We start from the raw sequence: 13,925 nt of genomic DNA, 5'->3' as shown, positions 1-13,925 counted from the left end.
CTCAAAGAGACACTTCCAAAAATTACTGGTCATTCTAGGATCTCTATCCGACACTATGGACATTGGCAAGCCATGGTACTTGAAGATTTGTGAAATGAAGAGGGTTGCTATTTGATGGGCTTTGATAGTCTTTTTGACAGGTATAAAATGAGCTTGTTTACTGAACCTGTCTACTATCGTCCATATTCCCGTATTCCCATGGATAGACTTAGGCAATCCAAAGATAAAGTCCATGGATATGCTCTCCCAATGTGAATTAGGGATTGGCAAAGGTTGAAGCAATCTAGGTTGCTTCCCTCTATCAAACTTTGTCTTTTGGAATACCACACATTTAGAAACATACTCTTGTATGTTTGCTTTCATGGTAGGCCAATAGAAATATGTTTCAATCCCCTTTAGGGTAGACTGAATCCCTCTATACCCTACATAAGGAGGAGCATGAGATTCATATATTACTTTCTCACGTGGTGAGCTAGTAACACATACTCTATTTCCATAGACAAAGATAACCATCTTTTGAAGTAAATGGTTCCTCTTTCTTCCCTAGTGCAAGGGCTGAAATCACATCTCTAAAATCGGGATTAATAGCATACTCATCTATCATAGAAGATAGATCATTGTGAGTTGCTATGGAAACCGCATTCACTCTCGGCCGTCTTGAGAGTGCATCGGCTACTTGATTATGCTTGCCAACAATGTGAGCAATATGAAAATGAAATTGCAAAAGAAAGTTTGTCCACCTCATTTGTTTGTCGGAGAGCTTGGCTGCGTCATGAAGTACTTAAGATTTTGGTGATCCATTCACAGAATGAAAGGAGTTCCTAATAAATAGTGCTTCCATGAGTCTAAGGCATGTAGAATTGTGAGGAGTTTCTTTTCATATATGCCTAGAGCTTGCTCAATAGGGTCGAGCCTTTGACTTTCATAGCCTATGGTGTGCCCTTCTTGAAGTGAAACAGCTCCAAGGCAATCGCCACAAGCATCACATTGGACCTCAAATGGCTTTGAGAGATTCGGTAAGCACAGTTTGAGAGATAAGCTTTTTGAAAGCATTGTTCTCCTTGGCAGACCATGTGTACCTAGCGTTTTTCTTTGTTAGGTCATGTAATGGTCCTACTATTAGTGAGAACTTTTATATGAAGCGTCTATAGTATGCGCACATACCTATAAAGCTTCTTAACTCATGAATATTCCTTGGTTTAGGCCATCCTTTTATTACCTCTAACTTTGATGGATCCATTTGGATGCCATCTTGAGAGATAATGTGACCTAAATACTGAATTTCTTGTAAGAAAACTTCACTTTTCTTTCAATTAACATAAAGTTTATTCTCTCTTAGAACTTGAAATATTTCCTGGAGGTGTTGCTTGTGTTCATCTAATGAATTAGAGTAGATGATGATATCATCAAAGAACACTCCAGTAAAGGTTCGGTGAAGCCTGAATAGCTTCTCCATCAAGCGGTTGAATGTGGCTGGTGCATTGGTCAAGTCAAAAGGCATGACAATGTATTCGTAACGACCAAACATACACTACAAGAGGTTGTGTGCTCTTGTGACGCTGTTAGCGACGTAAATACACTGGGTTTTTATTGCCCCCGGCGTCGTTAAAACCGTCGCTAATAGCGTTGCTACGAGAGCGTCGCTATATGCATCGCTATAAGCGTCGCTATATAGAGACGCTCATAGCGACGCTCATAGCGACGTTTACACAGAAGTCTATAGCGACGCTACAAAGCCATAAATAGCGACGATTATAGCGACGCCCGAGAGAAATTTTTTTTGGTGACAGGGCATTGAATGCCCTGCCACCCATCAACCATATTGTACTTAATTCACTTTTTAAAAAAAGTGCAAGGGTAGATAATAGACCCAATATAGTCACCCACAAGACGCATTGTTTGCAAAATTGACAAGCGTAAAATTGACAATTGTACACATCATAGGCAAAATGAATTGATTGGAAAATGTAATAATGACAATTGTACAACATCGTAGGCATAAAGAATTGATTGGCAAAATGAACTGCGGTGAAAAATGTAATAATATACATGGTTCAAAAAGGCGTATAAAATCCGTCTCATGATACATAAGCTATGAGAAACCCTAAACTAATGCTATCTAGCTACGGCTAAACTGACGTCGTCTAGTCAGACGTCTCATCGCGTCCAAGCGACGTATCTGTCGGATTCTGCAAAAAAAAGACAATAAGACAGCTTTCAGTACGTATAAACATATAACGACATTTATAAAACAATACAAAAAATAGAAAAGAGTAAACCCTAATACTAACCATGCCGCCGCGAGAACTGAGAATGTCCATCAGGGCGTTTAAGCCCTTCCTGCCTGCGTACTCGCGCTCGTACGGTGTGGGATCACGTCCTGTCATCGACCACTGTCAAAACACACAAAGATTTCATTATGTTAGAATTAAAAAACTCATAAACCCTAAACTATCGAACATAAAGAGCAATGCGAAAACACTTACAAAATCGGCCTCAAATGATGCCCATCCACCGCTCCCCAAGTGGTGCGAGCTCCCTACCTCTACTCGCGCTGTGGCTGCATCCTTTTGTTGCTTCCACTTGTCGGGATTCTCGCGCGCTGTGGCTGCATCCTTTTGTTGCTTCCACTTGTCGGGATTCTCGCGCGCTGCTTTCTTCGCATTCTTCCAATCTTCTTTGGCCAGCCAATCTGGCCTGTTCCACCCATGCTTGATTGCTTTTTGCACTTCGGAACGCTTGTGTTTGCAGTATTCGCGCATTCAAATCTTCATCAGGTCTTCATTGAAGCGCTGATCCCGTGTTGGAACGAGAAACTCATCATGAAGTATGCTGATGACTCTGTCTTTTAAATCACTTGGTACTTCACTCCATTTGTTTAGTATGTAGTGTCTAAACAGCTGAGAGCAAAAACCACGCATGCACGAGATCACCTTCTTGCCGTCATCATCCATGAAGATGCCGCCGCTGAAGTCGATGGAGTAAGGCAAGCCCTCTGGCCGGTGACGCGTGAACCTGGGTGTCCCAGCAGGGGTCTCTAGCGGCGTGTCGATGGGGGTACGGACGTCAGGTGTCTCCACCGGCGTCTGGGCCCCGAAGCCAGGAGTGTCGAGTGGGGTGGCTCCTGGCGGAGTAGGTAGAGGTGTGTAGCTGCTAGGAACAGTCAGCCGCGCAAAACCTGGCGTAGATGGCGATGTTGTGGCTGGTGTGGGGGCGGGCAAAGAAGGGGAGGGTAAAGAGTCTCGTCGAACACTAGGCGGTGTGGAGGCATCGGCGGTGGAATCCCCACAACAACCGCCACCGCCACCACTAGAGCGTCGGTGTCTAGACGAGTGTGAAGATCGTCTCGTCGACGCCGAAGCTTTGGAGCGCGCCAAATGCTCCGAAAGAGAGGGAGATGCGGATGGAGTAGGAATGCGCGATGATGCGCCAGAGCGATGACGCTCCACGTACCACTGTCTCTGCTGCGGTGACAAAGAAGAAAGAAACTCCTCATCATCCATACCTGCATTAAACACACGAATATTTAAACTTAATATTGAATGAATAGAGTAGACAATGACGCAAAGACTATTAAATACAATGACGTAATGACGCATATAAATACAATGACACAATGAATTGAGTGATAGAAGAGGCAAGTCGAAAACTCAAAATTTTCAATCAAAAGATGTGAGCGCGAGTAGAAAAGAGCGTTATACACCATGGAAGGTACTTAGAGAGCCAGAGCTTTTACAACACGAAGCAAAATTGTTCAAATACAATATTTGTGGCTTTAAGAGATCTCTCTCTCATCCTCGCATAACTCAACATAACTTCCTATATCTATATAGAGATCTCCGTTTAAACACATATCCTCTGTTTCATTTTGTAGCTCCTCTGCATGCACCCCATATAGAGTAGTAGCATCTTGATGCTCGTCTGGCACAACCGCAGCGGCTTCTGATTGAGCATCTTCTTTGATCTCCTCCATTGATGCCGTTGTGATTGGCACATGGTAGCCTTCATACGTCCTTGCACTACGAGGGGCTACCTCTATGACGTACCACCAGTTTGATGTAGACTTTGTAGGATGAAATATTACCTGCCAGAGCCACATAACTTACATGAGAGCTTTCAAGCACATAACTTGTAAAAGGGGGATGTTAACTATTTACATACTTACTTGTTCACAATGCTCGGGTAGTACGAAAGTGTCTCTTAGGTCAGTCCATTTCTTAGTAGAATCCACCTCAAGAAAACCAGACTCTCCTCTACGCACAGTAGCGTTGCGACCCTCCATGATTATCTTGAACCATTGCACGTCGAACAAGTCGACAAAAAATCCTCTGTAATCGATCCTCAAAATCTCTTGTAGCGTGCCGAAGTAAGTGAGTTCCGCCACCACAGGATCTGCATCAGAGGAACGTCGTCGACTAGACTGTTCAAATTTTGCCATCATTCCACAATCTTGAGTAAAACGCTTTTTGTCGATCCGTTCCACCCTAAAATGTCGACCTTTACACCATGCTGCAGTGTATGACTTATACTACAACGAACAAACATTATGAGTGGCCGTTCAAACGTTTAGAAATAAAGTCACTAGCTAGTCGTACATTGCAAACTTACCTTGGTCGCGCAACCCCGAGAGTACTCCCACTCTTCCTCAGTCACTTCGTCACCGCATTGTTGTGCGCTTTTCAATTGGTTGTGCAACCATCTTAAGCTCATGAATGTTGGTAGGCTCTCCAGAACCGTCGGATAGTGCATCGGTGGTCGTCTTCCCCGTCTCCACTCGATTCGTGCCCTTTGTCGCTCTTGCTTTACATCCTCATATTGTGAAATCCACTTTTGCATCACTGGATTGTGAAGCATGAAAAATCGGTTGATTTTAGCCTCTAGATCTTCCGTCATCTTCTTCTCAACACCGAGATTGCACATGACAATCCCAGATATGCGCTCATCATCTATGGTTCGCCATAGCGTGTCCCGGGCTTTATCAAATCCGTCTACCCACTCTCCAATGTACACTAAGGACTCTGATACCAACCAACCTTCTTCCATGCTACCCTCCGGACGTGCCTTTTGATGCACATATCCCTTAAGCGTTTTCATGAAACGTTCTAAGAAGAACATCCATCTGGAATGAAGTGTGCCAGCTATTTCCACCTCATCAACTATGTGAACAAGAAGATGCACCTGAATGGTTAGCATGGTAGTAGGAAAATGTTTCTCAAACATGCACACAAGCTCCGCAGCATTTAGTTTGGCGAATGGTACGGAGTCTACGTTGATCTCCTTTTGTGAGATCCATTGCACCAGCTTTGCAAGTTTGTAGATTGTGTTACGGATGTCAAGAGACAAACATCCCTCAATGGCAACCGGTAAAATAAACTGTAAAGTATGTGCAGCAATGATATTAAAGTCCACATTTTATGCAATGATATTAAAGTCCACTATGAACGTACCTGACACATTTTATGCCAATCGTGTGACTTCAAACCGGTAAGCTTTCCTTCTTTAGTCACGTTCGGAGCGAGTGCATTACGCCAGTCGGGGTCCACAAAGATCGAATGGTCTCTTTTACTTTGCGTTCTTGGGCTCCTGTGAAAATCCATGGTGCTTTAGGGAGTTTTATCGATCCATCAGACGCTGTTTGCGGCCAATATTGCTCCATACGATCCACATTTCTAAGGTCAACTCTGGCTCCCAAAGTATCTTTCTTGCCGGTCAGATGGTCCCATAGTAGATTACCCACATTCTTGAATATGTGCATTGGATCGAGCAAGTGATTGATCATGAGTCGGGGCCAGTATGGTAACTCGTACCATAGAGATAGTCTCTTCATCCCTGGAGGCAATCCGTCATCGCACATCTCCTTCTGCTCTAACCATGCTTGTGCAGACATCCTTGGTGGCTCTCTTCCCAAAAATCCGTCGCGTAACACATGATTCTCTGGAAGATACGCTTGATGACCTTCGTAGATTTGCTTCTTCAATGAGGGTGCCCTACGTGCATTCAGTCTAGGTCCACATGTGACACATGCTCTGTATCCGCTTGTTTGAAGCCCTACATGTATACACATGATAATAGATCAACTATGGGAAAAAACAAGATTTACAGTGTCTGAGTGAGGAGTGTCAATAGATCACCTGAGCATTCTGTTAGCCCGGGATAGTCATGCATGGTCCACATTAGAATGCCTCTGATCAAAGCATTCCGTCGTCCTGTGTGTCGGCTCATATCCACCACCTCTATGCCAATCCACAATTGTTGTAGCTCTTCCAATAGTGGACGAAGATACACATCCATATTCTCCACTTTATATCGCCCTGGCACAATCAAGCTTAGCCATAGGTGCCCCTTTTTTGTAGTCAACCACGGGGGAATGTTGTAGCTGACGATGACAACGGGCCATACACTGTAAGATGTTGATCTTTGACCAAATGGATTTACGCCATCCATAGCCAGGCCTAAGCACAAGTTTCGAGCTTCCCTGGAAAAATCCGACCATGTTCCATCTATATGTTTCCAGGCTGCGCAATCTGCAGGAATTCGTAGCACACCATCCGAAGATTTATTCTCCTCATGCCATGATGGTAGGGCGGCCATGGACTTACATTCGAAGAAATGCTTGATGCGAGGAAGCAAAGGAAAATGTCGCAAAACCTTTTGTGGAATTTTTGTCCCGTGGAGATCTACTCGATATCTTTCGGAATCACATTTTTGACACTTCTCCATGTCTATGTATTCCCCTCTGAAAAGAATGCAGTCATTAGGACAAGCGTGGATAGAATTGTAATCCATCCCCAAGTTTCGCAAAATCTTTCTTGCTTCATCTCGGGAATCTGGCATCACATTGTCAGCTGGTAGTATGTGCTCTTTAAGCAATCTACACAACATAAAAATACGATACAGTCGTGTAAAAATCTATCAGATCATTATACATTTAGAGTTTTATTAAAGTAAACTAATTGTAATAGATCACCTGAAAAGCGCTGTGACGCTAGTGTCACTCCATCCAAACTTTGCCTGCATGTTGAGAAGAACTAGGAGTGCTTTCAATCTATACATACGTGCTCCATTATACAATGGCGTATCGGCTTCACTTTTCATATCATCATAGATAAGCCTTTCTGAATCCATGATCGTCTCGATCATTTCATCAATCTCGGGCTCAAACATTGCCTTGTTGGGAATGTGCTCTGCATGATCATCCCCCGAGCTGTCAGAGGCTACATCTTGTGGCCTCACATATGCTGCTTGACCAAAGCGCCTGCGAACACGTCTATTGGGTTGCAAGATTGCTGCTTGTTGGCCAGCGTCAGAGTCCGACGAGTTATCATTGGCAACAACTCGATCTATAATAGATGGATCGAACTCGCAAAATTCGCGAACGTGCTACAAAGAAACACGTCTTGTCCGTCGCACAGCATGCTTGCATTGATTACAAGGACATAAGACCCTCGTTGAGAGATAGGTGTTTCGGTTGGACGGTCCCACATCCTCATGACTACTCATAATGAGGATAAAAATCTTATAACCTGGACAACAAATTTAATATTCTATTGGCATTCTTTGTCTTCTCTCTCTCTCTCTCTCTCTCTCTCTCTCTCTCTCTCTCTCTCTCTCTCTCTCTCTCTCTCTCTCTCTCTCTCTCTCTACCTCACATTCTCTAGTCATGTCAAATCCCCGCACACCTCGGTGTAGAGGTGCACGGAGATCAGAACCACCGGGTTATAATCTCGTCTTTATTGGTCAATACCTATATTTGTGGGTACAAGAAATCTACAGACGCACGTCTACATGATACTGCATGTAGTGGACAAAACCCCTTTGCCTCTTCTCTAGCTGTAGCACTTCACAGCATCTTAACATCTTTTCCTAGTAGATCTTTTCACTGTTCGTCTAACTCTAAACCCTAAACCGTAAGTAATTCTTGCGTGCACTCGATCTAACGTAAATAAGCGTAAATCTAAATAAACGTAAATCTAACTAAAAATAAACCTAAATCTAATTTAACGTAAGTCTACATCTAACCTAATCTTTAACGTCTTTTGGGATAGTTTCCTACGACGTTAAAACTCTCTTCTTCTTGTGTGTGTGTGTGTGTGTGTGTGTGTGTGTGTGGGTAAACCTAAATAAACCTACGTCTAATCTAATATAACATAAATCTAAATCTAATGTAAATTATGTTATATTAAAAACAAAGAACTAAACTAACAGGGATTATAAGAACCTTAAAACTGATTTAACACATAATTTTTCACATAACTCGGCAAGAGTTGGCATTCTCATCACTAAAGATGTGAGAGTTAACTTCCGACGGTGACGCTGCCTCATCTCCATCCACATCTGACGACAGCAATTGGCCCTTTGGACCGTTCTTGCTCTTGTTACTAACTTTGAAGTTGTTGTTGAATGACTAGAGGTTGTCTAGATGGTCATTGTCGGGGATGTAGCGACTCTTCCCGCCCTGAAGATCCACCTTCTTCCCTATCTTCTGAAGACATTTCACCAGTACTTTTGGATCGACAGAGCCCACCATGAGGGAAGGCAGCAATACCCTATATTCCATTGAGGGCTTTCTTCACCCGCTTCATGCAGGCATCGCAGTCTATGGAGACCTAAATCTAATCTAATATAACGTAAATCTAAATCTAGCGTAAATAAACGTAAATCTAACTAAAAATAAACCTAAATATAATCTAATTTAACTTAAATAAACTTAAATCTAAAAATAAACCTAAATCTAACCTAATCTTTAACGTCTTTTAGGATAGTTTCCTACGACGTTATAACTCTCTTCTTCTTGTGTGTGTGCGCGTGTGTGGATGTGTGTGCCAATAAAAAGAGATAAATGGTATAACCTTTCTATCACCCATGCCAAGTATGATAGATTGGTTATGCCATTTCCCTCTTGAATAATAGGTCTTGAGTTCAACTCCTCGTCGACTAGATCTTTAGGTCTTTTAATTTTAATTAGTTTCCTACGATGTTAAATTAGTTTCTCTCTCTTTCTCTCTCAATGTGTGTGCGTTTTTTTGTTTATGCATGTTTTCTCTCTCTTTTCCTCTCTTAATGTGTGCGTTTTTTGTTTATGCATGTGCTCTCTCTCTTTTCCTCTCTCAATGTGTACGTTTTTTGTTTATGCATGCTCTCTCTCTCTCTTTTCCTCTCTCAATGTGTGTGTGCATTCTTTGTTTATGTATGTGTGTGTGCTTTTTTTTTTATGTTTGTACTCTTTCTCTCTCTCTCTCTCTCTCTCTCTCTCTCTCTCTCTCTCAAAAACACTATGTGTGTGTGTGTGTGTGTGTGTGTGTGAGAGAGAGAGAGAGAGAGGGAGAGAGAAAGAGGGGAAGGGAACATGAGAGTGAGGAGAGGGAAGGAGCATACCTGGCTCTCCTTCCTCTCCTCGTGTGTGTGTGTGTGTGTGTGTGTGTGTGTGTGTGTGTGTGTGTGTGTGTGTGTGTGTGTGTGTGTGGAGAAGAAAGAGAGAGAGAGAGAGAGGGAGAGCGTTACCTGCTCCTTGCTTGAGGGCGCCAAAAAACTCAGATCTGAGATCTGAGTTTTTGGGCGCTCTCTGTTATTTTTTTAGCCCAGTCGGCGTCGCTATGAGCGTCGCAAATTTACAAGTAAATTTGCGACGCTCATAGCGACGCCGGGAATTTTTTTTTTTAGCGTCGCTGTGTGAGCGTCGCTAATATGAATAACCTCTTGTAGTGATAGTGAGAAATGTGGTCTTTACAATGTCTTGATCAACTATCCTTACTTGATGATAGCCACTTTTTAGGTCAATCCTACTGAAGTAGGTGGACCCTTGTAGCTTATCAAATAGGTCTTCTACCCATGGAACGGGAAACTTATTCTTGATAGTGATACTATTTAGTGCTCTATAGTCCACACACATGCGATATGTGCCATCTTTCTTTTGCACTAGTAGCACAGGAGAACAAAATGAACATGAGCTAGGGATGCCCTTCTCAACTAACTCATGCACTTGCCGCATAATCTCCTCTTGTTGAGCTTGAGAAACTGTATAAGGAGGTTTGTTAGGCGGTGAACTTCCTGGAAGAAGTTCAATTGCATGGTCATCATTGCCTCGTTTAGGAGGTAGCTCACAAGGGATGTCATCAATAAAGACATCTTGAAACCCCTTGAGAAAATTGGATAACTCTAATTCCTTTTGATTGTGTATATTTTCTTTTGCTAAAACATTAGGTTCCTTTTGAGAATCTTTAACAAAAATCATGTACACGGAAATAGAGCTCTTTATTGACTTGTCGAAAGCTTGTGTATATACAATGGGTATAGTGTTACCGATTTCCTTAGCATCTATATACATATCTTTTTTCCTGAACTTAAAGGAGATTCTCCTTTCAGAGAATTTAACATTGGCAGCCATGCGATCAAACCATGGCGCCCCTAGGATTACATCCTCATGCTTGAGAGGAGAGATAAAGAAGTCCTCTTTGTCCACACAGCTTTGGACATGGAGCCTCAATTTCCCGATTAAGGGAGTGACTGAAGCTTCTTTTCCCTTGAAAGCACCGTCTGCGGGTAGGACATCTCCCATCTCGTAGGCTTGTATGCCTAGCTTGGTGGCCAACTCTATAGATATAAAATTGTGAGTAGAACTAGGGTCAAAGAGAATAAAAGCATCATGTTCTCTTAACTTTCCCCAAGCATGGCATAGAGGAGATCCTTTGTGGTGAATTTCCTCCTCTTGGATTTCGACCAAGGTAGCTATAGGAGGTTCATGGCGGGTGTTCTTTTGGGGACAAGCGCGGTACACATGCCCTTGCTCGCCGCACTTGAAATAGCGGTCATCCTTGCGATAACGCTCAAGATCTTCAGAAGAGAGTTTATTTTTGCCTTTGTAAACTCCCTTCTCGTTAGCTTTGTTGGAGTTGCCCTTAGGAGACTTTTGGACATTGTCCTTACCCTTAGGCTCATTGGAATCCTTGTTTTTCTGTGAGTTTAGAATTTCTTTTAGTCCCCCATTTGGAAATTGATTCGAGAGGCCACCATAGTATGGTGTATAACCTCCGATATGGTGCTTGGCCTTTCGGAGTTGACATACTCCGCCATTTCTTCGGTTAAGCCCACACAAAATTGTTTCTTTTGCTGTCCAGAATCCAACTTTTTGAAGACAGTGGCTTTGAGTTGTAGGTCCCAAAACTTGTCTACATATTTATGAATGGATTCGTAGGGAGAGACCTTCAAGCTTCGCCATCCGGTGAGTACTTTGTCTTTGGCATCGGTGGCCAAAAACTGCTTCATAATGGAAGCTCTTAAAGCTTTCCATGTTCGTGGAGCTTCACCGTTGGCCCGTAGGCTAGACCACCATTTCCTGGCAGATTTTTGAAAGTGCATAGCTACATGGCGTAGCTTAGAGGACTCTGTGAAGCCCTCATCTCCAAACGCCGCATCAAATTGTTGGATAAAGGCCAAGACTTTGTCCGTAGCACCAAAAGTGTCATCATAGGTAAGGAAAGAGATGCTCTTCCCTCCCTCTTTGAATTTCTTGATCTTGGACGATCTCTTCCACGAGGCATAGGATTTCCTATGGCCTCTTCTTTTTGATGGTTCAAAGGTTTGTTACCATATACATGTGGTAGTGATGTGTGTGAACACGCTAGGATCGCCACGGCATTTTTTCCCTCTTTAGGAGGTTTTTTCCCCCAAGCATTGTATATACGCCCATCACTCTAGGGCTATCTATCTTTCCATTGCATACTAAGAAACACACTCTCTATTGTATGCCTTGAGCTTCCTTCGTCTTCTCCAAGCTGTGTGCGTTTCTCTGCAACCCTAATTCCAACAATTGGTATCAGATCAGGTTGCATCCTCCCGAGCTTAGTCGCCAACTGCTCCAGCACACGCCTGTGAGGTTTGGCAAGCCTTCGAAGGTCGACAAAAATTTCGAGTAAGCTCATAGAGCTTAGTCTGCTCAGATTTTTGATTCGGGCTCATGTCGGCCTCCGTTTCCACCACAGATAAGTCTGCATAGGCAATTTCGTCATTTTGTGCAGAAATTCTGTCAGTGCCGTTTTTTGCATAACAGGTGCCTTATAGTCTTCTATGGTTTGTGCTATATAGCATGTGTTGTTCATGCTCCGTTTCTCCTATTTTCGAGCAGTTTTCACATCAGGTGCATCATTTACCATGGCTGACAACAACACAGATGTGTTCAAGATGTTTGTTGCTGAGGACAGGTTGCATGGGGACAACTACCCTATGTGGGCTTATATGATGCAACATGTGCTTGAGTCAAAGGGCGTCTGGAACATTGTGCAAGGCATTGATGTACGTCCTGGTTCTGAGGATGTAGGCAATGTTGAGGATGTTGCAGGTCTTGCTGCAAGGATTGCTGCTATTAGAGTTGTTTTGCCTATGGTAGAACAAGCTCGTTGGGATGTAAAGGATGCACAGGCTCATGCATTGATTGCGTTGTCTGTGAAGCGCACCATTGTTCCTCACATCCATTCAGCAAAATCTGCAAAACAGGCTTGGGATATTCTAGCAGGTCTTTATGCAAGCCGTAATGAGGCTAAAATTGCTTTGCTGCGTAAAGAGCTGGAGTCGAAGATTATGCATGAGTAAGATGATATGGACACTTTCCTTGCTAGTGTCAAGGATATCAATGAGCAACTTATTTCTGCAGGTGAAGTTATTTCAGACAGTTCCCTTGTACAGACTGTTCTTGATGCCTTACCAGATTCTTACCAGACTTTTGCTAGTACTTGGAGACTTATGACCCAAGGAAATCCAGAAGTTGTCAAGTTTGATGCATTATGCACATTGCTGTTGCAAGAGTCACTTTCCAGAAAAAACAAGACTAGACAGCGTGCAGTTGAACAGGCTTTTATTGCTTCTCAAAGAAAGGGTGGTAACAGCAATGCAGCCACTTCATATGGTTCTGCTGCAAGTGGAAAAACTTATGTTCCTAATGCTTCTGCTAGCAGCACTTCATCTGGCAATTCTGGTGATAAGGGCAAAAAGAAGATGCGTGGCCATTATTGTAAAGCTAATGATCACTTGATCAAGTCATGTCCTAAGTTGAAGGCCAAAGAGGCTACGAAGAAAGAGGGTGGTTCCACTGTAAATGCTCGTTCCACTACAAATGCAGCCATTGTTGAGTCTTCTATGAAAGGAGACTGTGTTGCTGATGTTGATGTAGAATGGGCTTTTAGCGCAGAGTGCACTTACAATCCTCTTGTCCATGATGCATGCTTGTCAGTTGCTGCAGATTCACATGTGTGGTATTTCGACAGTGGTGCTACAAAGCACATTACCTCACATTGTGAATTTTTTACCTCTCTCGAGTCTGTCCCTCATGGGAATTCAATCACTTATGCCAACAACACCTCTTATCCAGTTCAGGGAGTTGGAAAGATTATGCTTACTACTGCAAATGGAAGTTCCTTCACACTTGTTGATGCACTTTATGTACCAGGGATCAAGAAGAATCTCTTGTCTGTATCCGCACTTGATAGACTTGGGGTTGTAGTCAAATTTGTGGATGACAGATGTACAGTTCATGATCTCAGTTTTGGTGATGAAATTGTTGCATATGGTCTTTTGTGTCGTGGGCTGTATAAACTCACTTTGTATGACAAGTGTGGCCAAATTTTTCAAATGTTGTTGCATATTCAAGGGCTATTTCAGATGCAAAACTTTGGCATGCACGTTTTGGTCATCTGAATTTTGCCAGTTTGCTGCGTTTGCAGAAATCTGATATGGTTGCTTCTTTGCCGCCTCTTGAAGCACCTATCAAACATGTTTGTGAAGGCTGTATTTTGGGTAAGATGCAGCGTTCTAAGTTTCCAAAGGATGGTTCAGTTCGGGCCACATGCAGGTTGTAGCATGTGCATAGTGATGTTTGTGGGCCAATGCAAACTCCGTCCTTGGACAATTACCTGTACTTCGTGACTTTCATTGAT

The sequence above is a fragment of the Adiantum capillus-veneris genome, chromosome 18, assembly GCF_014529385.1.
Source record: "Adiantum capillus-veneris isolate H3 chromosome 18, ASM1452938v2, whole genome shotgun sequence".
Classification (NCBI taxonomy): Eukaryota; Viridiplantae; Streptophyta; class Polypodiopsida; order Polypodiales; family Pteridaceae; genus Adiantum; species Adiantum capillus-veneris.
Note: the sequence above shows the minus strand (reverse complement) of the source record.